At 46.7% G+C, this 23,203-nt stretch overlaps 61 non-coding genes across 61 annotated transcripts; all 61 read left to right on the plus strand.

Moving 5' to 3' along the window:
- Positions 1 to 69: 69 nt before the first annotated feature.
- On the plus strand, positions 70 to 188 carry LOC140372838 (5S ribosomal RNA). The gene has a single exon (XR_011928849.1). It is a non-coding gene; the product is annotated as a 5S ribosomal RNA (ribosomal RNA).
- Positions 189 to 347: 159 nt separating this feature from the next.
- Positions 348 to 466, plus strand: LOC140372840 (5S ribosomal RNA). Its single transcript, XR_011928851.1, has one exon. It is a non-coding gene; the product is annotated as a 5S ribosomal RNA (ribosomal RNA).
- Positions 467 to 625: 159 nt separating this feature from the next.
- On the plus strand, positions 626 to 744 carry LOC140372841 (5S ribosomal RNA). The gene has a single exon (XR_011928852.1). It is a non-coding gene; the product is annotated as a 5S ribosomal RNA (ribosomal RNA).
- A 164-nt stretch (positions 745 to 908) lies between these two features.
- On the plus strand, positions 909 to 1,027 carry LOC140372842 (5S ribosomal RNA). The gene has a single exon (XR_011928853.1). It is a non-coding gene; the product is annotated as a 5S ribosomal RNA (ribosomal RNA).
- A 159-nt stretch (positions 1,028 to 1,186) lies between these two features.
- LOC140372843 (5S ribosomal RNA) lies at positions 1,187 to 1,305 on the plus strand. Its single transcript, XR_011928854.1, has one exon. It is a non-coding gene; the product is annotated as a 5S ribosomal RNA (ribosomal RNA).
- A 159-nt stretch (positions 1,306 to 1,464) lies between these two features.
- On the plus strand, positions 1,465 to 1,583 carry LOC140372844 (5S ribosomal RNA). The gene has a single exon (XR_011928855.1). It is a non-coding gene; the product is annotated as a 5S ribosomal RNA (ribosomal RNA).
- A 164-nt stretch (positions 1,584 to 1,747) lies between these two features.
- On the plus strand, positions 1,748 to 1,866 carry LOC140372845 (5S ribosomal RNA). The gene has a single exon (XR_011928856.1). It is a non-coding gene; the product is annotated as a 5S ribosomal RNA (ribosomal RNA).
- Positions 1,867 to 2,032: 166 nt separating this feature from the next.
- Positions 2,033 to 2,151, plus strand: LOC140372846 (5S ribosomal RNA). Its single transcript, XR_011928857.1, has one exon. It is a non-coding gene; the product is annotated as a 5S ribosomal RNA (ribosomal RNA).
- A 166-nt stretch (positions 2,152 to 2,317) lies between these two features.
- On the plus strand, positions 2,318 to 2,436 carry LOC140372847 (5S ribosomal RNA). The gene has a single exon (XR_011928858.1). It is a non-coding gene; the product is annotated as a 5S ribosomal RNA (ribosomal RNA).
- A 166-nt stretch (positions 2,437 to 2,602) lies between these two features.
- On the plus strand, positions 2,603 to 2,721 carry LOC140372848 (5S ribosomal RNA). The gene has a single exon (XR_011928859.1). It is a non-coding gene; the product is annotated as a 5S ribosomal RNA (ribosomal RNA).
- A 166-nt stretch (positions 2,722 to 2,887) lies between these two features.
- LOC140372849 (5S ribosomal RNA) lies at positions 2,888 to 3,006 on the plus strand. Its single transcript, XR_011928860.1, has one exon. It is a non-coding gene; the product is annotated as a 5S ribosomal RNA (ribosomal RNA).
- Positions 3,007 to 3,172: 166 nt separating this feature from the next.
- Positions 3,173 to 3,291, plus strand: LOC140372851 (5S ribosomal RNA). The gene has a single exon (XR_011928862.1). It is a non-coding gene; the product is annotated as a 5S ribosomal RNA (ribosomal RNA).
- A 159-nt stretch (positions 3,292 to 3,450) lies between these two features.
- Positions 3,451 to 3,569, plus strand: LOC140372852 (5S ribosomal RNA). Its single transcript, XR_011928863.1, has one exon. It is a non-coding gene; the product is annotated as a 5S ribosomal RNA (ribosomal RNA).
- Positions 3,570 to 3,728: 159 nt separating this feature from the next.
- On the plus strand, positions 3,729 to 3,847 carry LOC140372853 (5S ribosomal RNA). The gene has a single exon (XR_011928864.1). It is a non-coding gene; the product is annotated as a 5S ribosomal RNA (ribosomal RNA).
- A 164-nt stretch (positions 3,848 to 4,011) lies between these two features.
- Positions 4,012 to 4,130, plus strand: LOC140372854 (5S ribosomal RNA). Its single transcript, XR_011928865.1, has one exon. It is a non-coding gene; the product is annotated as a 5S ribosomal RNA (ribosomal RNA).
- Positions 4,131 to 4,295: 165 nt separating this feature from the next.
- Positions 4,296 to 4,414, plus strand: LOC140372983 (5S ribosomal RNA). Its single transcript, XR_011928986.1, has one exon. It is a non-coding gene; the product is annotated as a 5S ribosomal RNA (ribosomal RNA).
- Positions 4,415 to 4,580: 166 nt separating this feature from the next.
- Positions 4,581 to 4,699, plus strand: LOC140372855 (5S ribosomal RNA). The gene has a single exon (XR_011928866.1). It is a non-coding gene; the product is annotated as a 5S ribosomal RNA (ribosomal RNA).
- A 165-nt stretch (positions 4,700 to 4,864) lies between these two features.
- Positions 4,865 to 4,983, plus strand: LOC140372856 (5S ribosomal RNA). The gene has a single exon (XR_011928867.1). It is a non-coding gene; the product is annotated as a 5S ribosomal RNA (ribosomal RNA).
- Positions 4,984 to 5,150: 167 nt separating this feature from the next.
- LOC140372857 (5S ribosomal RNA) lies at positions 5,151 to 5,269 on the plus strand. Its single transcript, XR_011928868.1, has one exon. It is a non-coding gene; the product is annotated as a 5S ribosomal RNA (ribosomal RNA).
- Positions 5,270 to 5,436: 167 nt separating this feature from the next.
- LOC140372858 (5S ribosomal RNA) lies at positions 5,437 to 5,555 on the plus strand. Its single transcript, XR_011928869.1, has one exon. It is a non-coding gene; the product is annotated as a 5S ribosomal RNA (ribosomal RNA).
- Positions 5,556 to 5,722: 167 nt separating this feature from the next.
- Positions 5,723 to 5,841, plus strand: LOC140372859 (5S ribosomal RNA). Its single transcript, XR_011928870.1, has one exon. It is a non-coding gene; the product is annotated as a 5S ribosomal RNA (ribosomal RNA).
- Positions 5,842 to 6,008: 167 nt separating this feature from the next.
- On the plus strand, positions 6,009 to 6,127 carry LOC140372860 (5S ribosomal RNA). The gene has a single exon (XR_011928871.1). It is a non-coding gene; the product is annotated as a 5S ribosomal RNA (ribosomal RNA).
- Positions 6,128 to 6,294: 167 nt separating this feature from the next.
- LOC140372862 (5S ribosomal RNA) lies at positions 6,295 to 6,413 on the plus strand. The gene has a single exon (XR_011928873.1). It is a non-coding gene; the product is annotated as a 5S ribosomal RNA (ribosomal RNA).
- A 166-nt stretch (positions 6,414 to 6,579) lies between these two features.
- Positions 6,580 to 6,698, plus strand: LOC140372863 (5S ribosomal RNA). Its single transcript, XR_011928874.1, has one exon. It is a non-coding gene; the product is annotated as a 5S ribosomal RNA (ribosomal RNA).
- Positions 6,699 to 6,863: 165 nt separating this feature from the next.
- LOC140372984 (5S ribosomal RNA) lies at positions 6,864 to 6,982 on the plus strand. The gene has a single exon (XR_011928987.1). It is a non-coding gene; the product is annotated as a 5S ribosomal RNA (ribosomal RNA).
- A 167-nt stretch (positions 6,983 to 7,149) lies between these two features.
- LOC140372864 (5S ribosomal RNA) lies at positions 7,150 to 7,268 on the plus strand. The gene has a single exon (XR_011928875.1). It is a non-coding gene; the product is annotated as a 5S ribosomal RNA (ribosomal RNA).
- A 165-nt stretch (positions 7,269 to 7,433) lies between these two features.
- Positions 7,434 to 7,552, plus strand: LOC140372985 (5S ribosomal RNA). The gene has a single exon (XR_011928988.1). It is a non-coding gene; the product is annotated as a 5S ribosomal RNA (ribosomal RNA).
- A 166-nt stretch (positions 7,553 to 7,718) lies between these two features.
- LOC140372865 (5S ribosomal RNA) lies at positions 7,719 to 7,837 on the plus strand. Its single transcript, XR_011928876.1, has one exon. It is a non-coding gene; the product is annotated as a 5S ribosomal RNA (ribosomal RNA).
- Positions 7,838 to 8,004: 167 nt separating this feature from the next.
- Positions 8,005 to 8,123, plus strand: LOC140372866 (5S ribosomal RNA). The gene has a single exon (XR_011928877.1). It is a non-coding gene; the product is annotated as a 5S ribosomal RNA (ribosomal RNA).
- A 167-nt stretch (positions 8,124 to 8,290) lies between these two features.
- On the plus strand, positions 8,291 to 8,409 carry LOC140372867 (5S ribosomal RNA). Its single transcript, XR_011928878.1, has one exon. It is a non-coding gene; the product is annotated as a 5S ribosomal RNA (ribosomal RNA).
- A 167-nt stretch (positions 8,410 to 8,576) lies between these two features.
- LOC140372868 (5S ribosomal RNA) lies at positions 8,577 to 8,695 on the plus strand. The gene has a single exon (XR_011928879.1). It is a non-coding gene; the product is annotated as a 5S ribosomal RNA (ribosomal RNA).
- A 167-nt stretch (positions 8,696 to 8,862) lies between these two features.
- Positions 8,863 to 8,981, plus strand: LOC140372869 (5S ribosomal RNA). The gene has a single exon (XR_011928880.1). It is a non-coding gene; the product is annotated as a 5S ribosomal RNA (ribosomal RNA).
- A 6,219-nt stretch (positions 8,982 to 15,200) lies between these two features.
- On the plus strand, positions 15,201 to 15,319 carry LOC140372993 (5S ribosomal RNA). Its single transcript, XR_011928995.1, has one exon. It is a non-coding gene; the product is annotated as a 5S ribosomal RNA (ribosomal RNA).
- A 149-nt stretch (positions 15,320 to 15,468) lies between these two features.
- LOC140372870 (5S ribosomal RNA) lies at positions 15,469 to 15,587 on the plus strand. The gene has a single exon (XR_011928881.1). It is a non-coding gene; the product is annotated as a 5S ribosomal RNA (ribosomal RNA).
- Positions 15,588 to 15,752: 165 nt separating this feature from the next.
- LOC140372871 (5S ribosomal RNA) lies at positions 15,753 to 15,871 on the plus strand. The gene has a single exon (XR_011928882.1). It is a non-coding gene; the product is annotated as a 5S ribosomal RNA (ribosomal RNA).
- Positions 15,872 to 16,030: 159 nt separating this feature from the next.
- LOC140372723 (5S ribosomal RNA) lies at positions 16,031 to 16,149 on the plus strand. Its single transcript, XR_011928738.1, has one exon. It is a non-coding gene; the product is annotated as a 5S ribosomal RNA (ribosomal RNA).
- A 160-nt stretch (positions 16,150 to 16,309) lies between these two features.
- LOC140372972 (5S ribosomal RNA) lies at positions 16,310 to 16,428 on the plus strand. Its single transcript, XR_011928976.1, has one exon. It is a non-coding gene; the product is annotated as a 5S ribosomal RNA (ribosomal RNA).
- Positions 16,429 to 16,595: 167 nt separating this feature from the next.
- On the plus strand, positions 16,596 to 16,714 carry LOC140372733 (5S ribosomal RNA). Its single transcript, XR_011928747.1, has one exon. It is a non-coding gene; the product is annotated as a 5S ribosomal RNA (ribosomal RNA).
- A 139-nt stretch (positions 16,715 to 16,853) lies between these two features.
- LOC140372874 (5S ribosomal RNA) lies at positions 16,854 to 16,972 on the plus strand. The gene has a single exon (XR_011928884.1). It is a non-coding gene; the product is annotated as a 5S ribosomal RNA (ribosomal RNA).
- Positions 16,973 to 17,137: 165 nt separating this feature from the next.
- LOC140372970 (5S ribosomal RNA) lies at positions 17,138 to 17,256 on the plus strand. Its single transcript, XR_011928974.1, has one exon. It is a non-coding gene; the product is annotated as a 5S ribosomal RNA (ribosomal RNA).
- A 157-nt stretch (positions 17,257 to 17,413) lies between these two features.
- Positions 17,414 to 17,532, plus strand: LOC140372875 (5S ribosomal RNA). The gene has a single exon (XR_011928885.1). It is a non-coding gene; the product is annotated as a 5S ribosomal RNA (ribosomal RNA).
- Positions 17,533 to 17,691: 159 nt separating this feature from the next.
- On the plus strand, positions 17,692 to 17,810 carry LOC140372876 (5S ribosomal RNA). Its single transcript, XR_011928886.1, has one exon. It is a non-coding gene; the product is annotated as a 5S ribosomal RNA (ribosomal RNA).
- A 149-nt stretch (positions 17,811 to 17,959) lies between these two features.
- Positions 17,960 to 18,078, plus strand: LOC140372877 (5S ribosomal RNA). Its single transcript, XR_011928887.1, has one exon. It is a non-coding gene; the product is annotated as a 5S ribosomal RNA (ribosomal RNA).
- Positions 18,079 to 18,244: 166 nt separating this feature from the next.
- On the plus strand, positions 18,245 to 18,363 carry LOC140372726 (5S ribosomal RNA). Its single transcript, XR_011928740.1, has one exon. It is a non-coding gene; the product is annotated as a 5S ribosomal RNA (ribosomal RNA).
- Positions 18,364 to 18,522: 159 nt separating this feature from the next.
- On the plus strand, positions 18,523 to 18,641 carry LOC140372729 (5S ribosomal RNA). Its single transcript, XR_011928743.1, has one exon. It is a non-coding gene; the product is annotated as a 5S ribosomal RNA (ribosomal RNA).
- A 169-nt stretch (positions 18,642 to 18,810) lies between these two features.
- On the plus strand, positions 18,811 to 18,929 carry LOC140372878 (5S ribosomal RNA). The gene has a single exon (XR_011928888.1). It is a non-coding gene; the product is annotated as a 5S ribosomal RNA (ribosomal RNA).
- Positions 18,930 to 19,088: 159 nt separating this feature from the next.
- Positions 19,089 to 19,207, plus strand: LOC140372880 (5S ribosomal RNA). The gene has a single exon (XR_011928889.1). It is a non-coding gene; the product is annotated as a 5S ribosomal RNA (ribosomal RNA).
- Positions 19,208 to 19,376: 169 nt separating this feature from the next.
- On the plus strand, positions 19,377 to 19,495 carry LOC140372881 (5S ribosomal RNA). Its single transcript, XR_011928890.1, has one exon. It is a non-coding gene; the product is annotated as a 5S ribosomal RNA (ribosomal RNA).
- Positions 19,496 to 19,653: 158 nt separating this feature from the next.
- On the plus strand, positions 19,654 to 19,772 carry LOC140372994 (5S ribosomal RNA). Its single transcript, XR_011928996.1, has one exon. It is a non-coding gene; the product is annotated as a 5S ribosomal RNA (ribosomal RNA).
- A 169-nt stretch (positions 19,773 to 19,941) lies between these two features.
- On the plus strand, positions 19,942 to 20,060 carry LOC140372882 (5S ribosomal RNA). Its single transcript, XR_011928891.1, has one exon. It is a non-coding gene; the product is annotated as a 5S ribosomal RNA (ribosomal RNA).
- A 169-nt stretch (positions 20,061 to 20,229) lies between these two features.
- Positions 20,230 to 20,348, plus strand: LOC140373011 (5S ribosomal RNA). Its single transcript, XR_011929012.1, has one exon. It is a non-coding gene; the product is annotated as a 5S ribosomal RNA (ribosomal RNA).
- Positions 20,349 to 20,504: 156 nt separating this feature from the next.
- LOC140372883 (5S ribosomal RNA) lies at positions 20,505 to 20,623 on the plus strand. The gene has a single exon (XR_011928892.1). It is a non-coding gene; the product is annotated as a 5S ribosomal RNA (ribosomal RNA).
- A 159-nt stretch (positions 20,624 to 20,782) lies between these two features.
- On the plus strand, positions 20,783 to 20,901 carry LOC140372884 (5S ribosomal RNA). Its single transcript, XR_011928893.1, has one exon. It is a non-coding gene; the product is annotated as a 5S ribosomal RNA (ribosomal RNA).
- A 149-nt stretch (positions 20,902 to 21,050) lies between these two features.
- On the plus strand, positions 21,051 to 21,169 carry LOC140372886 (5S ribosomal RNA). Its single transcript, XR_011928895.1, has one exon. It is a non-coding gene; the product is annotated as a 5S ribosomal RNA (ribosomal RNA).
- A 166-nt stretch (positions 21,170 to 21,335) lies between these two features.
- LOC140372727 (5S ribosomal RNA) lies at positions 21,336 to 21,454 on the plus strand. Its single transcript, XR_011928741.1, has one exon. It is a non-coding gene; the product is annotated as a 5S ribosomal RNA (ribosomal RNA).
- A 159-nt stretch (positions 21,455 to 21,613) lies between these two features.
- Positions 21,614 to 21,732, plus strand: LOC140372887 (5S ribosomal RNA). Its single transcript, XR_011928896.1, has one exon. It is a non-coding gene; the product is annotated as a 5S ribosomal RNA (ribosomal RNA).
- A 158-nt stretch (positions 21,733 to 21,890) lies between these two features.
- On the plus strand, positions 21,891 to 22,009 carry LOC140372888 (5S ribosomal RNA). The gene has a single exon (XR_011928897.1). It is a non-coding gene; the product is annotated as a 5S ribosomal RNA (ribosomal RNA).
- A 169-nt stretch (positions 22,010 to 22,178) lies between these two features.
- LOC140372990 (5S ribosomal RNA) lies at positions 22,179 to 22,297 on the plus strand. The gene has a single exon (XR_011928993.1). It is a non-coding gene; the product is annotated as a 5S ribosomal RNA (ribosomal RNA).
- Positions 22,298 to 22,467: 170 nt separating this feature from the next.
- On the plus strand, positions 22,468 to 22,586 carry LOC140372889 (5S ribosomal RNA). Its single transcript, XR_011928898.1, has one exon. It is a non-coding gene; the product is annotated as a 5S ribosomal RNA (ribosomal RNA).
- Positions 22,587 to 22,756: 170 nt separating this feature from the next.
- Positions 22,757 to 22,875, plus strand: LOC140373012 (5S ribosomal RNA). The gene has a single exon (XR_011929013.1). It is a non-coding gene; the product is annotated as a 5S ribosomal RNA (ribosomal RNA).
- A 156-nt stretch (positions 22,876 to 23,031) lies between these two features.
- LOC140372890 (5S ribosomal RNA) lies at positions 23,032 to 23,150 on the plus strand. Its single transcript, XR_011928899.1, has one exon. It is a non-coding gene; the product is annotated as a 5S ribosomal RNA (ribosomal RNA).
- The last annotated feature ends 53 nt before the right edge of the window (positions 23,151 to 23,203 follow it).

The following is a 23,203-nucleotide window of genomic DNA, read 5'->3' on the forward strand; positions in this document are numbered from 1 at the left end:
ACTCTTCACGAAAAGACAGTGTTTGATGCAAAAAAAGCCATTTATACGAGTTTTGACCTGGAACATTTCGCTCACGGCCATACCACCCTGGACCAGCCCGATCTCGTCTGATCTCGGAAGCCAAGCAGGGTTGGGCCTGGTTAGTACTTGGATGGGAGACCGCCTGGGAATACCAGGTGCTGTGAGCATTTTCACACTTTTTCACCTGTAAAAAAAAAAAAAAAAAGAAGTTTTTCATTGAGATATCCCAATTTTGACCGAGCAAGTGGCGTGAAGGTACTCTTCACGAAAAGACAGTGTTTGATGCAAAAAAAGCAATTTATACGAGTTTTGACCTGGAACATTTCGCTCACGGCCATACCACCCTGGACCAGCCCGATCTCGTCTGATCTCGGAAGCCAAGCAGGGTTGGGCCTGGTTAGTACTTGGATGGGAGACCGCCTGGGAATACCAGGTGCTGTGAGCATTTTCACACTTTTTCACCTGTAAAAAAAAAAAAAAAAAGAAGTTTTTCATTGAGATATCCCAATTTTGACCGAGCAAGTGGCGTGAAGGTACTCTTCACGAAAAGACAGTGTTTGATGCAAAAAAAGCCATTTATACGAGTTTTGACCTGGAACATTTCGCTCACGGCCATACCACCCTGGACCAGCCCGATCTCGTCTGATCTCGGAAGCCAAGCAGGGTTGGGCCTGGTTAGTACTTGGATGGGAGACCGCCTGGGAATACCAGGTGCTGTGAGCATTTTCACACTTTTTCACCTGTCAAAAAAAAAAAAAAAAAAAAAGAAGTTTTTCATTGAGATATCCCAATTTTGACCGAGCAAGTGGCGTGAAGGTACTCTTCACGAAAAGACAGTGTTTGATGCAAAAAAAGCCATTTATACGAGTTTTGACCTGGAACATTTCGCTCACGGCCATACCACCCTGGACCAGCCCGATCTCGTCTGATCTCGGAAGCCAAGCAGGGTTGGGCCTGGTTAGTACTTGGATGGGAGACCGCCTGGGAATACCAGGTGCTGTGAGCATTTTCACACTTTTTCACCTGTAAAAAAAAAAAAAAAAAGAAGTTTTTCATTGAGATATCCCAATTTTGACCGAGCAAGTGGCGTGAAGGTACTCTTCACGAAAAGACAGTGTTTGATGCAAAAAAAGCAATTTATACGAGTTTTGACCTGGAACATTTCGCTCACGGCCATACCACCCTGGACCAGCCCGATCTCGTCTGATCTCGGAAGCCAAGCAGGGTTGGGCCTGGTTAGTACTTGGATGGGAGACCGCCTGGGAATACCAGGTGCTGTGAGCATTTTCACACTTTTTCACCTGTAAAAAAAAAAAAAAAAAGAAGTTTTTCATTGAGATATCCCAATTTTGACCGAGCAAGTGGCGTGAAGGTACTCTTCACGAAAAGACAGTGTTTGATGCAAAAAAAGCCATTTATACGAGTTTTGACCTGGAACATTTCGCTCACGGCCATACCACCCTGGACCAGCCCGATCTCGTCTGATCTCGGAAGCCAAGCAGGGTTGGGCCTGGTTAGTACTTGGATGGGAGACCGCCTGGGAATACCAGGTGCTGTGAGCATTTTCACACTTTTTCACCTGTCAAAAAAAAAAAAAAAAAAAAAGAAGTTTTTCATTGAGATATCCCAATTTTGACCGAGCAAGTGGCGTGAAGGTACTCTTCACGAAAAGACAGTGTTTGATGCAAAAAAAGCCATTTATACGAGTTTTGACCTGGAACATTTCGCTCACGGCCATACCACCCTGGACCAGCCCGATCTCGTCTGATCTCGGAAGCCAAGCAGGGTTGGGCCTGGTTAGTACTTGGATGGGAGACCGCCTGGGAATACCAGGTGCTGTGAGCATTTTCACACTTTTTCACCTGTCAAAAAAAAAAAAAAAAAAAAAAAGAAGTTTTTCATTGAGATATCCCAATTTTGACCGAGCAAGTGGCGTGAAGGTACTCTTCACGAAAAGACAGTGTTTGATGCAAAAAAAGCCATTTATACGAGTTTTGACCTGGAACATTTCGCTCACGGCCATACCACCCTGGACCAGCCCGATCTCGTCTGATCTCGGAAGCCAAGCAGGGTTGGGCCTGGTTAGTACTTGGATGGGAGACCGCCTGGGAATACCAGGTGCTGTGAGCATTTTCACACTTTTTCACCTGTCAAAAAAAAAAAAAAAAAAAAAAAGAAGTTTTTCATTGAGATATCCCAATTTTGACCGAGCAAGTGGCGTGAAGGTACTCTTCACGAAAAGACAGTGTTTGATGCAAAAAAAGCCATTTATACGAGTTTTGACCTGGAACATTTCGCTCACGGCCATACCACCCTGGACCAGCCCGATCTCGTCTGATCTCGGAAGCCAAGCAGGGTTGGGCCTGGTTAGTACTTGGATGGGAGACCGCCTGGGAATACCAGGTGCTGTGAGCATTTTCACACTTTTTCACCTGTCAAAAAAAAAAAAAAAAAAAAAAAGAAGTTTTTCATTGAGATATCCCAATTTTGACCGAGCAAGTGGCGTGAAGGTACTCTTCACGAAAAGACAGTGTTTGATGCAAAAAAAGCCATTTATACGAGTTTTGACCTGGAACATTTCGCTCACGGCCATACCACCCTGGACCAGCCCGATCTCGTCTGATCTCGGAAGCCAAGCAGGGTTGGGCCTGGTTAGTACTTGGATGGGAGACCGCCTGGGAATACCAGGTGCTGTGAGCATTTTCACACTTTTTCACCTGTCAAAAAAAAAAAAAAAAAAAAAAAGAAGTTTTTCATTGAGATATCCCAATTTTGACCGAGCAAGTGGCGTGAAGGTACTCTTCACGAAAAGACAGTGTTTGATGCAAAAAAAGCCATTTATACGAGTTTTGACCTGGAACATTTCGCTCACGGCCATACCACCCTGGACCAGCCCGATCTCGTCTGATCTCGGAAGCCAAGCAGGGTTGGGCCTGGTTAGTACTTGGATGGGAGACCGCCTGGGAATACCAGGTGCTGTGAGCATTTTCACACTTTTTCACCTGTCAAAAAAAAAAAAAAAAAAAAAAAGAAGTTTTTCATTGAGATATCCCAATTTTGACCGAGCAAGTGGCGTGAAGGTACTCTTCACGAAAAGACAGTGTTTGATGCAAAAAAAGCCATTTATACGAGTTTTGACCTGGAACATTTCGCTCACGGCCATACCACCCTGGACCAGCCCGATCTCGTCTGATCTCGGAAGCCAAGCAGGGTTGGGCCTGGTTAGTACTTGGATGGGAGACCGCCTGGGAATACCAGGTGCTGTGAGCATTTTCACACTTTTTCACCTGTAAAAAAAAAAAAAAAAAGAAGTTTTTCATTGAGATATCCCAATTTTGACCGAGCAAGTGGCGTGAAGGTACTCTTCACGAAAAGACAGTGTTTGATGCAAAAAAAGCAATTTATACGAGTTTTGACCTGGAACATTTCGCTCACGGCCATACCACCCTGGACCAGCCCGATCTCGTCTGATCTCGGAAGCCAAGCAGGGTTGGGCCTGGTTAGTACTTGGATGGGAGACCGCCTGGGAATACCAGGTGCTGTGAGCATTTTCACACTTTTTCACCTGTAAAAAAAAAAAAAAAAAGAAGTTTTTCATTGAGATATCCCAATTTTGACCGAGCAAGTGGCGTGAAGGTACTCTTCACGAAAAGACAGTGTTTGATGCAAAAAAAGCCATTTATACGAGTTTTGACCTGGAACATTTCGCTCACGGCCATACCACCCTGGACCAGCCCGATCTCGTCTGATCTCGGAAGCCAAGCAGGGTTGGGCCTGGTTAGTACTTGGATGGGAGACCGCCTGGGAATACCAGGTGCTGTGAGCATTTTCACACTTTTTCACCTGTCAAAAAAAAAAAAAAAAAAAAAGAAGTTTTTCATTGAGATATCCCAATTTTGACCGAGCAAGTGGCGTGAAGGTACTCTTCACGAAAAGACAGTGTTTGATGCAAAAAAAGCCATTTATACGAGTTTTGACCTGGAACATTTCGCTCACGGCCATACCACCCTGGACCAGCCCGATCTCGTCTGATCTCGGAAGCCAAGCAGGGTTGGGCCTGGTTAGTACTTGGATGGGAGACCGCCTGGGAATACCAGGTGCTGTGAGCATTTTCACACTTTTTCACCTGTCAAAAAAAAAAAAAAAAAAAAAAGAAGTTTTTCATTGAGATATCCCAATTTTGACCGAGCAAGTGGCGTGAAGGTACTCTTCACGAAAAGACAGTGTTTGATGCAAAAAAAGCAATTTATACGAGTTTTGACCTGGAACATTTCACTCACGGCCATACCACCCTGGACCAGCCCGATCTCGTCTGATCTCGGAAGCCAAGCAGGGTTGGGCCTGGTTAGTACTTTGATGGGAGACCGCCTGGGAATACCAGGTGCTGTGAGCATTTTCACACTTTTTCACCTGTCAAAAAAAAAAAAAAAAAAAAAAAGAAGTTTTTCATTGAGATATCCCAATTTTGACCGAGCAAGTGGCGTGAAGGTACTCTTCACGAAAAGACAGTGTTTGATGCAAAAAAAGCCATTTATACGAGTTTTGACCTGGAACATTTCGCTCACGGCCATACCACCCTGGACCAGCCCGATCTCGTCTGATCTCGGAAGCCAAGCAGGGTTGGGCCTGGTTAGTACTTGGATGGGAGACCGCCTGGGAATACCAGGTGCTGTGAGCATTTTCACACTTTTTCACCTGTCAAAAAAAAAAAAAAAAAAAAAAGAAGTTTTTCATTGAGATATCCCAATTTTGACCGAGCAAGTGGCGTGAAGGTACTCTTCACGAAAAGACAGTGTTTGATGCAAAAAAAGCCATTTATACGAGTTTTGACCTGGAACATTTCGCTCACGGCCATACCACCCTGGACCAGCCCGATCTCGTCTGATCTCGGAAGCCAAGCAGGGTTGGGCCTGGTTAGTACTTGGATGGGAGACCGCCTGGGAATACCAGGTGCTGTGAGCATTTTCACACTTTTTCACCTGTCAAAAAAAAAAAAAAAAAAAAAAAAGAAGTTTTTCATTGAGATATCCCAATTTTGACCGAGCAAGTGGCGTGAAGGTACTCTTCACGAAAAGACAGTGTTTGATGCAAAAAAAGCCATTTATACGAGTTTTGACCTGGAACATTTCGCTCACGGCCATACCACCCTGGACCAGCCCGATCTCGTCTGATCTCGGAAGCCAAGCAGGGTTGGGCCTGGTTAGTACTTGGATGGGAGACCGCCTGGGAATACCAGGTGCTGTGAGCATTTTCACACTTTTTCACCTGTCAAAAAAAAAAAAAAAAAAAAAAAAGAAGTTTTTCATTGAGATATCCCAATTTTGACCGAGCAAGTGGCGTGAAGGTACTCTTCACGAAAAGACAGTGTTTGATGCAAAAAAAGCCATTTATACGAGTTTTGACCTGGAACATTTCGCTCACGGCCATACCACCCTGGACCAGCCCGATCTCGTCTGATCTCGGAAGCCAAGCAGGGTTGGGCCTGGTTAGTACTTGGATGGGAGACCGCCTGGGAATACCAGGTGCTGTGAGCATTTTCACACTTTTTCACCTGTCAAAAAAAAAAAAAAAAAAAAAAAAGAAGTTTTTCATTGAGATATCCCAATTTTGACCGAGCAAGTGGCGTGAAGGTACTCTTCACGAAAAGACAGTGTTTGATGCAAAAAAAGCCATTTATACGAGTTTTGACCTGGAACATTTCGCTCACGGCCATACCACCCTGGACCAGCCCGATCTCGTCTGATCTCGGAAGCCAAGCAGGGTTGGGCCTGGTTAGTACTTGGATGGGAGACCGCCTGGGAATACCAGGTGCTGTGAGCATTTTCACACTTTTTCACCTGTCAAAAAAAAAAAAAAAAAAAAAAAAGAAGTTTTTCATTGAGATATCCCAATTTTGACCGAGCAAGTGGCGTGAAGGTACTCTTCACGAAAAGACAGTGTTTGATGCAAAAAAAGCCATTTATACGAGTTTTGACCTGGAACATTTCGCTCACGGCCATACCACCCTGGACCAGCCCGATCTCGTCTGATCTCGGAAGCCAAGCAGGGTTGGGCCTGGTTAGTACTTGGATGGGAGACCGCCTGGGAATACCAGGTGCTGTGAGCATTTTCACACTTTTTCACCTGTCAAAAAAAAAAAAAAAAAAAAAAAAGAAGTTTTTCATTGAGATATCCCAATTTTGACCGAGCAAGTGGCGTGAAGGTACTCTTCACGAAAAGACAGTGTTTGATGCAAAAAAAGCCATTTATACGAGTTTTGACCTGGAACATTTCGCTCACGGCCATACCACCCTGGACCAGCCCGATCTCGTCTGATCTCGGAAGCCAAGCAGGGTTGGGCCTGGTTAGTACTTGGATGGGAGACCGCCTGGGAATACCAGGTGCTGTGAGCATTTTCACACTTTTTCACCTGTCAAAAAAAAAAAAAAAAAAAAAAAGAAGTTTTTCATTGAGATATCCCAATTTTGACCGAGCAAGTGGCGTGAAGGTACTCTTCACGAAAAGACAGTGTTTGATGCAAAAAAAGCCATTTATACGAGTTTTGACCTGGAACATTTCGCTCACGGCCATACCACCCTGGACCAGCCCGATCTCGTCTGATCTCGGAAGCCAAGCAGGGTTGGGCCTGGTTAGTACTTGGATGGGAGACCGCCTGGGAATACCAGGTGCTGTGAGCATTTTCACACTTTTTCACCTGTCAAAAAAAAAAAAAAAAAAAAAAGAAGTTTTTCATTGAGATATCCCAATTTTGACCGAGCAAGTGGCGTGAAGGTACTCTTCACGAAAAGACAGTGTTTGATGCAAAAAAAGCAATTTATACGAGTTTTGACCTGGAACATTTCACTCACGGCCATACCACCCTGGACCAGCCCGATCTCGTCTGATCTCGGAAGCCAAGCAGGGTTGGGCCTGGTTAGTACTTTGATGGGAGACCGCCTGGGAATACCAGGTGCTGTGAGCATTTTCACACTTTTTCACCTGTCAAAAAAAAAAAAAAAAAAAAAAAAGAAGTTTTTCATTGAGATATCCCAATTTTGACCGAGCAAGTGGCGTGAAGGTACTCTTCACGAAAAGACAGTGTTTGATGCAAAAAAAGCCATTTATACGAGTTTTGACCTGGAACATTTCGCTCACGGCCATACCACCCTGGACCAGCCCGATCTCGTCTGATCTCGGAAGCCAAGCAGGGTTGGGCCTGGTTAGTACTTGGATGGGAGACCGCCTGGGAATACCAGGTGCTGTGAGCATTTTCACACTTTTTCACCTGTCAAAAAAAAAAAAAAAAAAAAAAGAAGTTTTTCATTGAGATATCCCAATTTTGACCGAGCAAGTGGCGTGAAGGTACTCTTCACGAAAAGACAGTGTTTGATGCAAAAAAAGCAATTTATACGAGTTTTGACCTGGAACATTTCACTCACGGCCATACCACCCTGGACCAGCCCGATCTCGTCTGATCTCGGAAGCCAAGCAGGGTTGGGCCTGGTTAGTACTTTGATGGGAGACCGCCTGGGAATACCAGGTGCTGTGAGCATTTTCACACTTTTTCACCTGTCAAAAAAAAAAAAAAAAAAAAAAAGAAGTTTTTCATTGAGATATCCCAATTTTGACCGAGCAAGTGGCGTGAAGGTACTCTTCACGAAAAGACAGTGTTTGATGCAAAAAAAGCCATTTATACGAGTTTTGACCTGGAACATTTCGCTCACGGCCATACCACCCTGGACCAGCCCGATCTCGTCTGATCTCGGAAGCCAAGCAGGGTTGGGCCTGGTTAGTACTTGGATGGGAGACCGCCTGGGAATACCAGGTGCTGTGAGCATTTTCACACTTTTTCACCTGTCAAAAAAAAAAAAAAAAAAAAAAAAGAAGTTTTTCATTGAGATATCCCAATTTTGACCGAGCAAGTGGCGTGAAGGTACTCTTCACGAAAAGACAGTGTTTGATGCAAAAAAAGCCATTTATACGAGTTTTGACCTGGAACATTTCGCTCACGGCCATACCACCCTGGACCAGCCCGATCTCGTCTGATCTCGGAAGCCAAGCAGGGTTGGGCCTGGTTAGTACTTGGATGGGAGACCGCCTGGGAATACCAGGTGCTGTGAGCATTTTCACACTTTTTCACCTGTCAAAAAAAAAAAAAAAAAAAAAAAAGAAGTTTTTCATTGAGATATCCCAATTTTGACCGAGCAAGTGGCGTGAAGGTACTCTTCACGAAAAGACAGTGTTTGATGCAAAAAAAGCCATTTATACGAGTTTTGACCTGGAACATTTCGCTCACGGCCATACCACCCTGGACCAGCCCGATCTCGTCTGATCTCGGAAGCCAAGCAGGGTTGGGCCTGGTTAGTACTTGGATGGGAGACCGCCTGGGAATACCAGGTGCTGTGAGCATTTTCACACTTTTTCACCTGTCAAAAAAAAAAAAAAAAAAAAAAAAGAAGTTTTTCATTGAGATATCCCAATTTTGACCGAGCAAGTGGCGTGAAGGTACTCTTCACGAAAAGACAGTGTTTGATGCAAAAAAAGCCATTTATACGAGTTTTGACCTGGAACATTTCGCTCACGGCCATACCACCCTGGACCAGCCCGATCTCGTCTGATCTCGGAAGCCAAGCAGGGTTGGGCCTGGTTAGTACTTGGATGGGAGACCGCCTGGGAATACCAGGTGCTGTGAGCATTTTCACACTTTTTCACCTGTCAAAAAAAAAAAAAAAAAAAAAAAAGAAGTTTTTCATTGAGATATCCCAATTTTGACCGAGCAAGTGGCGTGAAGGTACTCTTCACGAAAAGACAGTGTTTGATGCAAAAAAAGCAATTTATACGAGTTTTGACCTGGAACATTTCGCTCACGGCCATACCACCCTGGACCAGCCCGATCTCGTCTGATCTCGGAAGCCAAGCAGGGTTGGGCCTGGTTAGTACTTGGATGGGAGACCGCCTGGGAATACCAGGTGCTGTGAGCATTTTCACACTTTTTCACCTGTAAAAAAAAAAAAAAAAAGAAGTTTTTCATTGAGATATCCCAATTTTGACCGAGCAAGTGGCGTGAAGGTACTCTTCACGAAAAGACAGTGTTTGATGCAAAAAAAGCCATTTATACGAGTTTTGACCTGGAACATTTCGCTCACGGCCATACCACCCTGGACCCGCCCCTTTGCAATCAGTGCAGGTGCGTGCAATTTGTGGTGTGCTGCATGGTCTGGAGCTGGAGGTTTGGGAGTTTTTTTTGAGTTTTTAATCGTTATTTTGGTCATTTTCATTTACTTTTTTCAGTTCTTTTGTTTGTTCCCCTCCCAGTAAACTTACTGGGAGGTGGATTTTTTGTTTTTTGTGAGCATGGCTCAAAGGACGGACAACACGGCATCGGACACTGGAATGGACACGACAAAGGCAAGACAAAGTTTGAAAGAATCTGTAAATAATAGAAAGAACGAAGAAAGAAGAATGAAATTTATGAAAGAACTCACTGTGGTGTTGGAGTTGACGGAGGGAGCACAAATCACGCCACTTGCATTCTTAAAAGCGACACAGGAGGTGTGCGGCTCCATAGTAGCATGCAGACTCATCTCGAAGGACAAATATGAAGTAACCGTCAGTACCACCAAAGCGAAGGAGCGGCTCCTGGACGGGTACTGCATTGGAGGAGTCAGGGTTCACGCCCGTGACATCTCGGTGGATGAGCTGGTCGTGTCCTTCATGGGGCTGCCGGCTTATATCGAGGACGAGGAGATCCTGGCCAAGCTCTACGCCTGGGGGGTCTCTGCGGTCTCCGAGGTGAGGAGGAGAATGTGGCCGGGGACGAACGTGGCGGACGGCACCAGGTTTGTACGGGTAAGGTTCACGGACACGGTGCAGTCCTTACCGTATTCTGTCAGGTTTGACACCGCGGGGGGCCCCGAGTACTTCAGGGTAATACACGACAGGCAGGTGCGGGTGTGTAGGGGGTGTCTCCAGCCTGGCCATATTCTGAGGGAGTGCCCTGACTTTCTGTGCCGCAACTGCGGGAGCCAGGGGCATTACGCGCGCGAGTGCGTCGCGCAGCGGGCCCCGAAGTGCAGGGAGTGCCGCATGTTCCGCCACTTATGTCCGTGTGGTGCGGGTGACAGAGAGGAGGACAGAGAGGAGGACAGAGGGGAGGACAGAGGGGAGGACAGAGGGGAGGACAGGGAGGACGGCATTGGAGGAGAGAGCAGTGACGTGGCCCAGAACGTGCCCGCAACTGCTCTCTCCGAAGTAGAGGAGTTTTTGGAGGAGGAGGCTGTGGAGGAGTCAGGGGAGCCAGAGGTGTCTGGCTCCTCTTGCTCCTCTGACTCCTCAGACGAGGAGGCGTCCGTCGCACTGGAGATGGTGCTCGGCTCAGCGCTGGCGTCTGGGAAGGTGGGAGCAGGACAAACTGCTCCTCCTGACCAGAGGGAGGGGACTCGTGAGGGTCCAACTCCTAAGCCCGTGGAGGAAGAGGCTGAACCCGGGAGGAGGATGGGTGCGGGACAGGCCCCGCATCTTACCTCCAAAGGGGGGGACATCACCACAGGGCTGGGTGATGATCCCAAGCTCCAGTCGGACGGTGGTAAGAGGGGACAGGTGGAGAAGAAGGATAAGAAAGGGGCAAGACGCAGGAAGCAGGTGGCAGGAGACGGAGAGGGCGCTGCTGCTGAGAGCGGCTCTGCCTCCTCCGTTCCAACCACCTCAAAAGCGCCAGCAGAAAGCTCCATCAACCCACCATCCTCCACACGCAGCTCTGCCCCACGAGGTGAGCTCGAGACTGTTTTTAATGATGACTTCATGGATTTCTCCACCCGTGAAGTCAGAAAAAGAGTGTGGCAGTCGGATGCGACGGGCGCCAAAAAGAAGTCTAAATAAAAGATGGGTTACATCCTCCAAGGTCTCCTCTTAATGGCGTTCTCCTTGTCTTCTTGGAACGCAGGCGGCCTGCGGAGCCCAGTGCGGATGCAGAGCGCGTTACACTTTTCCAAGTGGGACGTGCTCTGCATCCAAGAAACGCACTGGGATGTCAGCCACGCGCAACAAGTGCGGAGCATGGGAGTGGGCTCTGTATTTTGGGCCCTGGGCACGGCGTGCTCGCGCGGTGTGGCCACGGTGGTGAGGCCTGGTGTCTTAGGCCAACCCACCCTGGTACACGCCGACCCAGAGGGCTCCTTCCTGGTCCTGGACTTCACGGACACAGTGAAGTTCAGACTAATTAACATCTACGCCCCGAACAATGATGGTCTGAGGAGGCAATTCTTCAAAAAAATATTTCGCTTTGCGAACGACACTACAATCATAATCGGTGACTTTAATACAACACTTTGCAAGACAGACATCGGCATTAACAACTCTTTTAAAAACAGCACTGCCAGGACAGCCCTGTTGGAAGAAGCCGCCAGCAGGAACCTGACAGAGGTGTGGCGGTTCGTCCACCCCTTCCTGAAGGTTTTCTCCAGGCGGCAGGTCGTCCAGGGCGTCCTGAAGCAGTCCCGCATTGACCTCTGTTTTGCCTCCTCAGACCTGGCACAGAGAGTCAGTGGTGCTTCCTACAAGTGGTCAGGCTTGAGTGATCACTCCACTTTAGATATTTATTTTGGGTTAGTTTCATCACCGAGGAATGGAGGACTGTGGGTCCTAAACAGCTCCATCCTCGGTGATGAAACTTTTTGTAGGAAAATGGACTTTTTGTTTGATGTATTTGACATGGAGCTGGAGCTGATCGACAGCGTGGTCGATTGGTGGCCGACGGCAAAAACACGCATTAAAAAGCTCTGTGTCAATTACAGCAAACACAAGGCGTGGCTGTCGACCAGGAGGGAGACCGCTCTCCGCCAGCGCCTGCAGGTCCTGGACCAGGGCGCAGCTTCCACCACTGGCCCTGTGGATCCAGAGTACCTGGTGGTGCGCGCTGAGCTGGAGCAGCTGGAGGTAAGTAGGTGTCAGGGTGCAATTTTGAGGGCAAAAGCCAGACACACAGTCGAGGGAGAACGCTCGACAGCGTTCTTCTTCGGCTGTGAGAAGGTTACACAGGGAAAGATGCACATAGATAAGTTGATAGATAAGACAGGTAAGATTGTTTCCGAGGTAAGTGAGGTTTTAGAGACAGCGCAGGATTTCTATAGTAGGCTTTTTAGTTCAGACGGAGTGGCAGAGCAGGCTTTAGACCAGGCTGTAGGTGCTCTGGAGCGCACACTGAGCAGGGAGGATAGGGAGCTGTGCGACGCGCCTCTGTCTCTCATGGAGATAGAGGCTGCAGTCAAGAGTTTAAATACAGGGAAAAGCCCCGGAGAGGACGGACTAACCTGTGAGTTTTTCAAGCGTTTCGCTTCCAGGTTAGCTCCGATCCTACTCCTATTATATCAGGATTTTGAGAGTGAGAGTAGAGTTGGCGATGGTTTTGCGATGAGTGTCGTCACTCTGCTTTTTAAGAAGGGCGACAGGAGCAGCCTCGCCAACTACAGGCCCATTAGCCTTTTGAACGTAGACTATAAAATTTTAGCAAAGGTATTAGCAGGTAGGTTAAAGCGTGTGATTGGATCCGTCATACACCCCTCGCAGGCCTACAGCGTCCCCGGGAGGGACATCTCAGACACAGTTTTGTCTCTGAGATATCTCCTTCGGCAGATGCACGCGACCGGTGGTATTCACGTTAGTGTAGACTTTAACAAGGCGTTCGACAGAGTTGAGCATTCGTTCCTCTGGACTGTATTAGGTAAGTTAGGTTTCGGCGAACGGTTTGTTAATTGGCTACAGCTCATCTATTCCTTTGCGGTCAGTAAGGTCAAAGTCAACGGGTTTCTAACTGACTCTTTCCCCTTAAAAAGATCAGTCAGGCAGGGCTGTCCCCTCTCGTCGCTCCTCTACAGCATCGCCGCTGAGCCTTTGGCGGCCATGTTGAGGGCGGACGCGGCGGTGAGGGGACTGACCACGCCTGCGGGTAGGGAAGTCAAAATTTTTCAGTACGCAGATGACACGAATCTGATCCTCCGAGACGTGGAGAGCCTGAACGCCTCTCTCCACGTGCTCAATGTTTACGGCCTCGCTTCAGGGGCCAAAATCAATTTCGATAAAACCACGGTTAAATTTTGCGGCAGCGTCACGCCTGTTCCTCTCCCTGTCCAGCTCCGGGAGGCGGGGGACTCCTACAAGGTCCTCGGCGTCCCCCTGGGCAGAGACGAGGAGGCGTGTCGTACTGCACTTTGGTCGCCTTTGTGCGAGAAAATTACAGCGCGCTTGAATTTTTGGAGACGTCGTAATCTGACATTAAAAGGTAAAGTCTTAGTTGTAAATTCTTTGTGCATGTCCATGTTGAACCATGCACTCTCCGTGTACGGCCTGCCGGGGGTCTATGCTAACAAATTAAGGTTAGTGATAAACCACTTTTTGTGGAATCGTGAGAGGGGCTTTATTGCACATAAGGTTATGATAGGTGAGTACGATCAGGGAGGTTTAAAGTTAGCAGATTTAGAGTTAAGGAAGAAGGCCTTCAGGCTGAAAACAATTCGGAAATTTCTAGACGTTGAGGTAGATGCTCCATGGAAGGATTATATAGGTGAGTTTGTTAATAGTCTAGGTAAGTTTGGTGTTTATAATTTGTGTTTGTTGCCCCCTGTTTCGGTCCTGGAGGGCCTCCCCCCCTTCGAGAGGGAACTCTTGGAGGCGTGGAGGACTTTCAGGCCCCTGACTGTGGCGGTTCCAGACAGCGGTGAGGGTCTCGCGCACATGCCCCTCCGTCATAACCCTGACTTGCTCTCCGCTCCCCCCGGGAAGCGCGAGTGCATGATCAGTGGGGCGATGGAGGAGGCTGGGCTGGAATATGTAGGTAAGGTATTTGACGTGAAAGGTAATTTTAGTGTAGATTACATAGGGAAGTGTTTTAGGTTAGCAGGTAAAGTGTTTAGGAGAAAGTATATTAGTGGTATGGTAAGTATTTTTAACAGGAATCTGGTCAGGCATTGGGGAAGCACTTTGGGCCAAATGGGGAGCACGACAGGTAAGTTGAATTTTAATGTATTTGTTAGCACGGGGAGGTTTAGGATTTTCACAGACCTACCCACCCGCATCCTGTATCAGTTGTTGTTGCCGGGAGTGCTCGGGCGTCCCGCCTCGGAACACAAATGGTCATTAACATTCCCCGCACGCACCATCGCAACCATCTGGGCCAACATCTTTAATTGGTACACCCCACATAACGTAGGTCATTTTGACTTCAGATTTAGACACAGGATCGTCTTTACATCCGCAGCACTGCACGCATTTCTTCCCGACAGCTACGCTGCGGACTGCCCCGTGTGCCACGGACCCCCCGAGACCCTGGAGCACATGCTGTACACCTGCCCGGCCGTCCGCCCGTTCTGGTCCCGACTGCAGGACCTCCTCGCTCGGAGGCTGTCCTGGAGGCTCCCACCGCCGGCGGCCCTAGGAGGGGACGACCAGGAGCCCTGGCTCCTCCTCTTTGGTCCCGGACAGAGTCGCTCTGGAGCCAACACCCATCTCGCCCGACTAACCCTCTCCATAGCCCGGTACACATTATATCTCAACAGGAACATCCATCTCCGTGACAATAAAACAGCAGCACCCTGGCCCATCTTCAAAGGACTCTTGGCCGCACACCTCCGACACCTCCACATGGCAGCAGAGCACCGGTTCATCACCCACCTCGTCCCCCACAACACCCTGATCCACCTCACACCCTCTGGAAACCTGGACATCCTCTTCTGACCCCGGCATCACCCCCCATCACTGAAGAATGTTTCGAGAATGATTGTGTGTTTGATTTTCTGTAATTTTTTGTCTCGTCTCCCCTTGCCCTTGTGTATCCCATTCCCTTGCCCTTGTGTGTCATGTATGTCTGTACATTCATGTAAATATATGTAAATACTTGTTTTAAGATGTTTTTGATAATAAAAGATAAAAAAAAAAAAAAAAAGACCAGCCCGATCTCGTCTGGTCTCGGAAGCCAAGCAGGGTTGGGCCTGGTTAGTACTTGGATGGGAGACCGCCTGGGAATACCAGGTGCTGTGAGCATTTTCACACTTTTTCACCTGTCAAAAAAAAAAAAAAAAAAAAAAAAGAAGTTTTTCATTGAGATATCCCAATTTTGACCGAGCAAGTGGCGTGAAGGTACTCTTCACGAAAAGACAGTGTTTGATGCAAAAAAAGCCATTTATACGAGTTTTGACCTGGAACATTTCGCTCACGGCCATACCACCCTGGACCAGCCCGATCTCGTCTGATCTCGGAAGCCAAGCAGGGTTGGGCCTGGTTAGTACTTGGATTGGAGACCGCCTGGGAATACCAGGTGCTGTGAGCTTTTTCACCTGTCAAAAAAAAAAAAAAAAGAAGTTTTTCATTGAGATATCCCAATTTTGACCGAGCAAGTGGCGTGAAGGTACTCTTCACGAAAAGACAGTGTTTGATGCAAAAAAAGCCATTTATACGAGTTTTGACCTGGAACATTTCGCTCACGGCCATACCACCCTGGACCAGCCCGATCTCGTCTGATCTCGGAAGCCAAGCAGGGTTGGGCCTGGTTAGTACTTGGATGGGAGACCGCCTGGGAATACCAGGTGCTGTGAGCATTTTCACACTTTTTCACCTGTCAAAAAAAAAAAAAAAAAAAAAAGAAGTTTTTCATTGAGATATCCCAATTTTGACCGAGCAAGTGGCGTGAAGGTACTCTTCACGAAAAGACAGTGTTTGATGCAAAAAAAGCAATTTATACGAGTTTTGACCTGGAACATTTCGCTCACGGCCATACCACCCTGGACCAGCCCGATCTCGTCTGATCTCGGAAGCCAAGCAGGGTTGGGCCTGGTTAGTACTTGGATGGGAGACCGCCTGGGAATACCAGGTGCTGTGAGCATTTTCACACTTTTTCACCTGTAAAAAAAAAAAAAAAAAGAAGTTTTTCATTGAGATATCCCAATTTTGACCGAGCAAGTGGCGTGAAGGTACTCTTCACGAAAAGACAGTGTTTGATGCAAAAAAAGCCATTTATACGAGTTTTGACCTGGAACATTTCGCTCACGGCCATACCACCCTGGACCAGCCCGATCTCATCTGATCTCGGAAGCCAAGCAGGGTTGGGCCTGGTTAGTACTTGGATGGGAGACCGCCTGGGAATACCAGGTGCTGTGAGCATTTTCACACTTTTTTCACCTGTAAAAAAAAAAAAAAAAAGAAGTTTTTCATTGAGATATCCCAATTTTGACCGAGCAAGTGGCGTGAAGGTACTCTTCACGAAAAGACAGTGTTTGATGCAAAAAAAGCCATTTATACGAGTTTTGACCTGGAACATTTCGCTCACGGCCATACCACCCTGGACCAGCCCGATCTCGTCTGGTCTCGGAAGCCAAGCAGGGTTGGGCCTGGTTAGTACTTGGATGGGAGACCGCCTGGGAATACCAGGTGCTGTGAGCATTTTCACACTTTTTCACCTGTCAAAAAAAAAAAAAAAAAAAAAAAAGAAGTTTTTCATTGAGATATCCCAATTTTGACCGAGCAAGTGGCGTGAAGGTACTCTTCACGAAAAGACAGTGTTTGATGCAAAAAAAGCCATTTATACGAGTTTTGACCTGGAACATTTCGCTCACGGCCATACCACCCTGGACCAGCCCGATCTCGTCTGATCTCGGAAGCCAAGCAGGGTTGGGCCTGGTTAGTACTTGGATGGGAGACCGCCTGGGAATACCAGGTGCTGTGAGCTTTTTCACCTGTCAAAAAAAAAAAAAAAAGAAGTTTTTCATTGAGATATCCCAATTTTGACCGAGCAAGTGGCGTGAAGGTACTCTTCATGAAAAGACAGTGTTTGATATAAAAAAGGCCGTTTTGACCTGGAACATTTCGCTCACGGCCATACCACCCTGGACCAGCCCGATCTCGTCTGATCTCGGAAGCCAAGCAGGGTTGGGCCTGGTTAGTACTTGGATGGGAGACCGCCTGGGAATACCAGGTGCTGTGAGCATTTTCACACTTTTTCACCTGTCAAAAAAAAAAAAAAAAAAAAAAGAAGTTTTTCATTGAGATATCCCAATTTTGACCGAGCAAGTGGCGTGAAGGTACTCTTCACGAAAAGACAGTGTTTGATGCAAAAAAAGCCATTTATACGAGTTTTGACCTGGAACATTTCGCTCACGGCCATACCACCCTGGACCAGCCCGATCTCGTCTGATCTCGGAAGCCAAGCAGGGTTGGGCCTGTTTAGTACTTGGATGGGAGACCGCCTGGGAATACCTGGTGCTGTGAGCATTTTCATACTTTTTCACCTGTCAAAAAAAAAAAAAAAAAAAAAAAAGAAGTTTTTCATTGAGATATCCCAATTTTGACCGAGCAAGTGGCGTGAAGCTACTCTTCACGAAAAGACAGTGTTTGATATAAAAAAGGCCGTTTTGACCTGGAACATTTCGCTCACGGCCATACCACCCTGGACCAGCCCGATCTCGTCTGATCTCGGAAGCCAAGCAGGGTTGGGCCTGGTTAGTACTTGGATGGGAGACCGCCTGGGAATACCAGGTGCTGTGAGCATTTTCACACTTTTTCACCTGTCAAAAAAAAAAAAAAAAGAAGTTTTTCATTGAGATATCCCAATTTTGACCGAGCAAGTGGCGTGAAGGTACTCTTCACGAAAAGACAGTGTTTGATGCAAAAAAAGCAATTTATACGAGTTTTGACCTGGAACATTTCGCTCACGGCCATACCACCCTGGACCAGCCCGATCTCGTCTGATCTCGGAAGCCAAGCAGGGTTGGGCCTGGTTAGTACTTGGATGGGAGACCGCCTGGGAATACCAGGTGCTGTGAGCATTTTCACACTTTTTCACCTGTCAAAAAAAAAAAAAAAAGAAGTTTTTCATTGAGATATCCCAATTTTGACCGAGCAAGTGGCGTGAAGGTACTCTTCACGAAAAGACAGTGTTTGATATAAAAAAGGCCGTTTTGACCTGGAACATTTCGCTCACGGCCATACCACCCTGGACCAGCCCGATCTCGTCTGATCTCGGAAGCCAAGCAGGGTTGGGCCTGGTTAGTACTTGGATGGGAGACCGCCTGGGAATACCAGGTGCTGTGAGCATTTTCATACTTTTTCACCTGTCAAAAAAAAAAAAAAAAAAAAAAAGAAGTTTTTCATTGAGATATCCCAATTTTGACCGAGCAAGTGGCGTGAAGGTACTCTTCAGGAAAAGACAGTGTTTGATGCAAAAAAAGCAATTTATACGAGTTTTGACCTGGAACATTTCGCTCACGGCCATACCACCCTGGACCAGCCCGATCTCATCTGATCTCGGAAGCCAAGCAGGGTTGGGCCTGGTTAGTACTTGGATGGGAGACCGCCTGGGAATACCAGGTGCTGTGAGCATTTTCACACTTTTTCACCTGTCAAAAAAAAAAAAAAAAAAAAAAAGAAGAAGTTTTTCATTGAGATATCCCAATTTTGACCGAGCAAGTGGCGTGAAGGTACTCTTCACGAAAAGACAGTGTTTGATATAAAAAAGGCCGTTTTGACCTGGAACATTTTGCTCACGGCCATACCACCCTGGACCAGCCCGATCTCGTCCGATCTCGGAAGCCAAGCAGGGTTGGGCCTGGTTAGTACTTGGATGGGAGACCGCCTGGGAATACCAGGTGCTGTGAGCATTTTCACACTTTTTCACCTGTCAAAAAAAAAAAAAAAAAAAAAAAAAAGAAGTTTTTCATTGAGATATCCCAATTTTGACCGAGCAAGTGGCGTGAAGGTACTCTTCACGAAAAGACAGTGTTTGATGCAAAAAAAGCAATTTATACGAGTTTTGACCTGGAACATTTCGCTCACGGCCATACCACCCTGGACCAGCCCGATCTCGTCTGATCTCGGAAGCCAAGCAGGGTTGGGCCTGGTTAGTACTTGGATGGGAGACCGCCTGGGAATACCAGGTGCTGTGAGCATTTTCACACTTTTTCACCTGTCAAAAAAAAAAAAAAAAAAAAAAAGAAGAAGTTTTTCATTGAGATATCCCAATTTTGACCGAGCAAGTGGCGTGAAGGTACTCTTCACGAAAAGACAGTGTTTGATATAAAAAAGGCCGTTTTGACCTGGAACATTTTGCTCACGGCCATACCACCCTGGACCAGCCCGATCTCGTCTGATCTCGGAAGCCAAGCAGGGTTGGGCCTGGTTAGTACTTGGATGGGAGACCGCCTGGGAATACCAGGTGCTGTGAGCATTTTCACACTTTTTCACCTGTCAAAAAAAAAAAAAAAAAAAAAAAAAAGAAGTTTTTCATTGAGATATCCCAATTTTGACCGAGCAAGTGGCGTGAAGGTACTCTTCACGAAAAGACAGTGTTTGATGCAAAAAAAGCAATTTATACGAGTTTTGACCTGGAACATTTCGCTCACGGCCATACCACCCTGGACCAGCCCGATCTCGTCTGATCTCGGAAGCCAAGCAGGGTTGGGCCTGGTTAGTACTTGGATGGGAGACCGCCTGGGAATACCAGGTGCTGTGAGCATTTTCACACTTTTTCACCTGTCAAAAAAAAAAAAAAAAAAAAAAGAAGAAGTTTTTCATTGAGATATCCCAATTTTGACCGAGCAAGTGGCGTGAAGGTACTCTTCACGAAAAGACAGTGTTTGATATAAAAAAGGCCGTTTTGACCTGGAACATTTTGCTCACGGCCATACCACCCTGGACCAGCCCGATCTCGTCTGATCTCGGAAGCCAAGCAGGGTTTGGCCTGGTTAGTACTTGGATGGGAGACCGCCTGGGAATACCAGGTGCTGTGAGCATTTTCACACTTTTTCACCTGTCAAAAAAAAAAAAAAAAAAAAAAAAAAGAAGTTTTTCATTGAGATATCCCAATTTTGACCGAGCAAGTGGCGTGAAGGTACTCTTCACGAAAAGACAGTGTTTGATGCAAAAAAAGCAATTTATACGAGTTTTGACCTGGAACATTTCGCTCACGGCCATACCACCCTGGACCAGCCCGATCTCGTCTGATCTCGGAAGCCAAGCAGGGTTGGGCCTGGTTAGTACTTGGATGGGAGACCGCCTGGGAATACCAGGTGCTGTGAGCATTTTCACACTTTTTCACCTGTCAAAAAAAAAAAAAAAAAAAAAAAGAAGAAGTTTTTCATTGAGATATCCCAATTTTGACCGAGCAAGTGGCGTGAAGGTACTCTTCACGAAAAGACAGTGTTTGATGCAAAAAAAGCAATTTATACGAGTTTTGACCTGGAACATTTCGCTCACGGCCATACCACCCTGGACCCGCCCGATCTCGTCTGATCTCGGAAGCCAAGCAGGGTTGGGCCTGTTTAGTACTTGGATGGGAGACCGCCTGGGAATACCTGGTGCTGTGAGCATTTTCATACTTTTTCACCTGTCAAAAAAAAAAAAAAAAAAAAAAAGAAGTTTTTCATTGAGATATCCCAATTTTGACCGAGCAAGTGGCGTGAAGCTACTCTTCACGAAAAGACAGTGTTTGATATAAAAAAGGCCGTTTTGACCTGGAACATTTCGCTCACGGCCATACCACCCTGGACCAGCCCGATCTCGTCTGATCTCGGAAGCCAAGCAGGGTTGGGCCTGGTTAGTACTTGGATGGGAGACCGCCTGGGAATACCAGGTGCTGTGAGCATTTTCACACTTTTTCACCTGTCAAAAAAAAAAAAAAAAGAAGTTTTTCATTGAGATATCCCAATTTTGACCGAGCAAGTGGCGTGAAGGTACTCTTCACGAAAAGACAGTGTTTGATGCAAAAAAAGCAATTTATACGAGTTTTGACCTGGAACATTTCGCTCACGGCCATACCACCCTGGACCAGCCCGATCTCGTCTGATCTCGGAAGCCAAGCAGGGTTGGGCCTGGTTAGTACTTGGATGGGAGACCGCCTGGGAATACCAGGTGCTGTGAGCATTTTCACACTTTTTCACCTGTCAAAAAAAAAAAAAAAAGAAGTTTTTCATTGAGATATCCCAATTTTGACCGAGCAAGTGGCGTGAAGGTACTCTTCACGAAAAGACAGTGTTTGATATAAAAAAGGCCGTTTTGACCTGGAACATTTCGCTCACGGCCATACCACCCTGGACCAGCCCGATCTCGTCTGATCTCGGAAGCCAAGCAGGGTTGGGCCTGGTTAGTACTTGGATGGGAGACCGCCTGGGAATACCAGGTGCTGTGAGCATTTTCATACTTTTTCACCTGTCAAAAAAAAAAAAAAAAAAAAAAAGAAGTTTTTCATTGAGATATCCCAATTTTGACCGAGCAAGTGGCGTGAAGGTACTCTTCAGGAAAAGACAGTGTTTGATGCAAAAAAAGCAATTTATACGAGTTTTGACCTGGAACATTTCGCTCACGGCCATACCACCCTGGACCAGCCCGATCTCATCTGATCTCGGAAGCCAAGCAGGGTTGGGCCTGGTTAGTACTTGGATGGGAGACCGCCTGGGAATACCAGGTGCTGTGAGCATTTTCACACTTTTTCACCTGTCAAAAAAAAAAAAAAAAAAAAAAAGAAGAAGTTTTTCATTGAGATATCCCAATTTTGACCGAGCAAGTGGCGTGAAGGTACTCTTCACGAAAAGACAGTGTTTGATATAAAAAAGGCCGTTTTGACCTGGAACATTTTGCTCACGGCCATACCACCCTGGACCAGCCCGATCTCGTCTGATCTCGGAAGCCAAGCAGGGTTGGGCCTGGTTAGTACTTGGATGGGAGACCGCCTGGGAATACCAGGTGCTGTGAGCATTTTCACACTTTTTCACCTGTCAAAAAAAAAAAAAAAAAAAAAAGAAGAAGTTTTTCATTGAGATATCCCAATTTTGACCGAGCAAGTGGCGTGAAGGTACTCTTCACGAAAAGACAGTGTTTGATATAAAAAAGGCCGTTTTGACCTGGAACATTTTGCTCACGGCCATACCACCCTGGACCAGCCCGATCTCGTCTGATCTCGGAAGCCAAGCAGGGTTGGGCCTGGTTAGTACTTGGATGGGAGACCGCCTGGGAATACCAGGTGCTGTGAGCATTTTCACACTTTTTCACCTGTCAAAAAAAAAAAAAAAAAAAAAAAAAAGAAGTTTTTCATTGAGATATCCCAATTTTGACCGAGCAAGTGGCGTGAAGGTACTCTTCACGAAAAGACAGTGTTTGATGCAAAAAAAGCAATTTATACGAGTTTTGACCTGGAACATTTCGCTCACGGCCATACCACCCTGGACCAGCCCGATCTCGTCTGATCTCGGAAGCCAAGCAGGGTTGGGCCTGGTCAGTAGTTGGATGGGAGACCGCCTGGGAATACCAGGTGCTGTGAGCATTTTCACACTTTTTCACCTGTCAAAAAAAAAAAAAAAAAAAAAAAAAAAGAAGTTTTTCATTGAGATATCCCAATTTTGACCGAGCAAGTGGCGTGAAGGTACTCTTCACGAAAAGACAGTGTTTGATGCAAAAAAAGCAATTTATACGAGTTTTGACCTGGAACATTTCGCTCACGGCCATACCACCCTGGACCAGCCCGATCTCGTCTGATCTCGGAAGCCAAGCAGGGTTGGGCCTGGTTAGTACTTGGATGGGAGACCGCCTGGGAATACCAGGTGCTGTGAGCATTTTCACACTTTTTCACCTGTCAAAAAAAAAAAAAAAAAAAAAAAAAAGAAGTTTTTCATTGAGATATCCCAATTTTGACCGAGCAAGTGGCGTGAAGGTACTCTTCACGAAAAGACAGTGTTTGATGCAAAAAAAAGCCATTTATACGAGTTTTGACCTGGAACATTTCGCTCACGGCCATACCACCCTGGACCCGCCCGATCTCGTCTGATCTCGGAAGCCAAGCAGGGTTGGGCCTGTTTAGTACTTGGATGGGAGACCGCCTGGGAATACCTGGTGCTGTGAGCATTTTCATACTTTTTCACCTGTCAAAAAAAAAAAAAAAAAAAAAAAGAAGTTTTTCATTGAGATATCCCAATTTTGACCGAGCAAGTGGCGTGAAGGTACTCTTCACGAAAAGACAGTGTTTGATATAAAAAAGGCCGTTTTGACCTGGAACATTTCGCTCACGGCCATACCACCCTGGACCAGCCCGATCTCGTCTGATCTCGGAAGCCAAGCAGGGTTGGGCCTGGTTAGTACTTGGATGGGAGACCGCCTGGGAATACCAGGTGCTGTGAGCATTTTCACACTTTTTCACCTGTCAAAAAAAAAAAAAAAAAAAAAAAAAGTTTTT

This window comes from Eucyclogobius newberryi, unplaced genomic scaffold (assembly GCF_026437365.1).
Source record: "Eucyclogobius newberryi isolate DKJ021-1_F unplaced genomic scaffold, fEucNew1.0.hap1 SCAF_280, whole genome shotgun sequence".
Classification (NCBI taxonomy): domain Eukaryota; kingdom Metazoa; phylum Chordata; class Actinopteri; order Gobiiformes; family Gobiidae; genus Eucyclogobius; species Eucyclogobius newberryi.